General features: G+C 35.2%; 1 protein-coding gene across 2 annotated transcripts in view; it reads left to right on the forward strand.

Annotated features, from left to right (window-relative positions):
• The window catches only part of Fut8 (fucosyltransferase 8), a 228,907-nt gene that overhangs the window by 39,341 nt on the left and 185,391 nt on the right, over positions 1-4,175 (forward strand). The window lies entirely within an intron of this gene.

A 4,175-nucleotide genomic window follows, 5' to 3' on the forward strand; every position in this document is an offset into this window, starting at 1 on the left:
CACACACACACACACACACACACACACACACACACACACACACACACACACACAAACACACACGAGTTTGGTGTCACTACCTTGGTTTCTATTAGCAGTTCTTCCAACTTTTGCTTTTGTATTGATAGAAATGCTAGCTGCAGAAACAGTAAACAGCCCAGTATTACTGTAGAATAGTTTTTCCCTGTGGCTCCCCAAAATGATTTTGGGAATCCTAGTGGGTCGATAATCTGTAGTAAATTTGTGGATATATTTTTTAGTTTTTAATATCATAGGTTTGAGTGGTTCTTTGGATCTAAGTTTAGAAAACAAAGTACAATTATATTTGTTAGACGTTTTGTCCCTCAGTTCTGAGGTGCTAAGGAATTTGGTATTGGAGTTTTGAAGCTGGAGGAAGAAAAGGTGAAGGCTTCTAAACCTCTGTCTCATCCACACTAGAATAAGAACACGTCCTCTATTCTTATTTTCTTCTTCACCGGGGACTGGTTAGGATTTTAGTTGAAATGAGGATTAGTTGTTTAGGAACAGCTCGGGTTTGCTTTCATCCTGCAGATTATCAGTGTTATTTATGTATGTGTGTGTTCAATCATGTGCCCACTTTTTTGAGTCTCTTCTATGTGACAGGAATCCACTGGATCTGTGAATGAGTCAGAGAGGAAGACATAGACAGACATGATCCAGCTCTTGTCTATGTGTTCCATCAGATTTTGGAATTTATGGTGTAGTAGAACGTTTTCTACCCTTCAAGTGGGTCTCTGCATTTCTTGTTTGAGTATTCAGATTTTCTATAGTGACTTTCAAATGTGTGTGTATGTGTGTGTGTGTGTGTGTGTTTGGTGTTACATTTTTGAGACATTGCATTGCCCAGGTTAACTTGGGACTCAGCCTTGCTATCTTGGGTGACCTTGACCTCAACCTGTGGAATGCTAGGAACACAGGCATCATGTGTATTTGTAAAAAAATTACACGCCCCCCCAAAGGCTTTTGTAATTTTAAAATGATTCAAAATTGGAAAAAGAATAGTGTTAACATGATCCAATAATTCTTCTTTCATCCAGTTTCTAAATATAGTGCCACATTTCCTATATATTATATATATAATAATTTTTATTATATACATTATTTATTTTTCTAACTATTTTAAAGTTAATAGATTCACTAAAGCTTTAGTTTTATTTTATGAAGTCTGTGACTTTCTCCTGAACTAACCAGTGGACATTGTTTACAGATGTTAGCATTTAATCTCTATGTATATTTACTAAATTTTACTTAGTCTATCTATAACTTTAAATTTCACCAATTGATCAAATTATACAGCAAAAGTAAACAATGTTTCTCCTAGTCCAGGACCAAATTAGTTCTCATTGTTTTTTTTTTTTTTAGTTGGAGAAGTAACTTTGCCTTAGATGACACTCCCTTTATAAAGTGTAGGTCTAGCTCTTTGCGACTATCCTTCAGTTTACATTTAGATGTTTCTTCTCTCTAAAATTTGATTATGTATTACAGCTGAGATACCCATAGAAGTTATGTATGTCCTTCTCAAGATGTTAGATCTGGAAGCACTTGAGTACTGTTGCAGTGATGGTAATTTTAATTATCTACTATTTTTTTCTTTGTAATTAGCAAATATCTTGTGAGGAAATACTTGAAACTATGTAAATGTCAGGTTTCCCCATGGACTTTGTTATTCTGAAATGGGAATTTCTATTAATCTATTTTCTGGTTCACTTTTTTTTATAGCATCTTCAATTTTTTCTTAAGCTCATGCAATTTATATTTTAAAAAGATTTATTTATTTTTATATGTACTGTTTTGCCTGCATATTTATTTTTATTGCATGGTGATAGGAGAACATAGGCTTGTTTTTCTACTTTATTTAATTTATTGAGACTTATGACCTTAAATATGTCAGGTGTCTTAAAATGATGTTATTTTCTTTATCAGAGTCTAAAGTGCAGGTTCATAAATTGAATGTAATAGTGTCTTATTTGTTGATTATATTATTTACATCTTGTATTATTTTATCAAATACTCAATTTCTCTTAATTTCTCCTTGTATCTGGTATAGATTTTTACTTTTTAAAGCTGTGACTATGCTATTTTATGAATAGAAAATATTCAGATGAGACATAAATTAGCATAGGTAATATAATACTACACGTTTGTCTTAACTAAACTTAAAAAATATGGAAACAACAGAAATAGTGTTACAGGTCAAAATACCCTGACGTATTGATTATGCCTTTCTGTCTTCCGAGGTAAGGGATAACATAGCTTGAAGATTGTAGCAAATCAACCAACCAAGTCAAACTTAAAACAGCAGAAGATCAGTTGTTATGAAGCATACAGACTTGAAAATGGTAGTGGAACTAGTACAGGAAACCCTAAAATCTCCAAATGGTGTCTGGAGATAGGTGAGGGGTGCTGTGATAGGTAAAGCAGGAGGGTCGTGAGCGATTCTCACACTATTCAGTTGAGCTCTAGAGCCTGGGAATGGAGGGCCCATTGAACGAACACTGGTGCACCCTGAGGGCCAGTTGTTCCGCTCTGTTCCTAGAGCATGTCACTATTTGCCAGCTAAGGTTTAGTGTAATAATAGGTAACAATGAGACAAATTCCATTTGATAGCTACAAAGCATTTTTATTTTATACAGAATATTCTAACATACGATTCTGCTATTTTGTCTTTGCAGTTGCCTTGTGAGATAGGTAGGAAGGATATTGGTGTGAAGAAATATTAAACATAATATGTTTTAAGATAGTGTGCTAGAATTCACTAAGGGGTTAAAAGATAAATGACAGGCTCATTATAGTGTGCGGAGTGTTGGAGATGTGGTGGGAAAGCAGCCAGTTACATGGTGTGGCAAGTTAAAAAAGGCTTCAAAATTCAAACTGTGCCCCTGGGGAAATCCGCAGGAGTGGTGGTGTTATAAATGATGGGAATTTTGGTATTTTGCCTTCTGATTTCAGATTAACTGAGAGGATAATCACTATAAAAGGATGTTAATTATGAGAAATTGATATAATTTTCTTTCTTAGTTTTTCAGAATTCTTATTTGTATTTCAGGTGATTCTAAGACTTGAACAAGTGTATGACTTAAGGATGACAGAAGTCACTTAAATTACTTTAGTGATTTTTCAGCATAGTTTGAGGAAGGAAAAAAGGGAACTAATTTTGTAATATCATACAGAACTCAAAATTAAAGACACGTTTACTTAGGTAATATGAGTAAGCATTTAAATGGGCTCCATTAATTAGTGCTAAATAAGACAAAATTTCACAGGTAAAGTTGACCTAGCAATAATTAATTCTTATTTTTCTGTGTCCCTGGGGGGTTGTGTATTAGGCCTTATTAATGGTAGGCAAGTGCCCTATGACTGAATTGTATCCGCAGTCTTTAAATCTTTGCTTTTCATTGTTAAGCCAATTTTCTTAAGTTTTTGCGATAGGAACTTGAATCCTTCACAATCTCAGACTCTTGAGTAGCTGGGGTGATGGGTTTGTACCCTACCCTGAGGCCTGACTTAGTACTGTGTTATTTTAGCAAAGCAGATGACTTCAGAAAAGGAGGGAGAATAGCAAATTTGTTTCTAACTTCTTATTTGACTCTAAAATAATGCTGTCAGGGTACTTATAGGATAGCATTTACTTACTAAGAAATGTGGATTTGACAATCTTGCAATAATTCATCTTTGTTAAAATATTGGTGGGATAGACTTTTCAGATTTTTTTTATTCCTAACCCATTAGGCCATTTGTTTATTTGGTTTTAAAGACAAGATCTGATGTATCCCAGGCTGGCCTCACATTTGCTGAGAATGTTTATCTGAGAATGACCTTTTAAGCTACTGATTCTTCTTCCTTTACCTCCTGAGTGCTGGGATTACAAGTAGATACCACCATGCCTGGTTTATTTGGCCTCATTCATACTAGGCGAGCACTCTTTCACCCACTTTCGTTGTTATTAGCATGAAATACTCTCTTCCCCATGAATGTCACCTCCCTTACCTATTTTTCTTTGCAAAAATGGCTCTATTGATATACCAGACTCACTGGAATATTAATGCTATAAGAAAAGTAGGAGCCGGGCGATGGTGGCGCACGCCTTTAATCCCAGCACTCGGGAGGCAGAGGCAGGCGGATCTCTGTGAGTTCGAGACCAGCCTGGTCTACAG

The sequence above is a fragment of the Microtus ochrogaster genome, chromosome 1 (assembly GCF_000317375.1).
Source record: "Microtus ochrogaster isolate Prairie Vole_2 chromosome 1, MicOch1.0, whole genome shotgun sequence".
NCBI lineage: Eukaryota > Metazoa > Chordata > Mammalia > Rodentia > Cricetidae > Microtus > Microtus ochrogaster.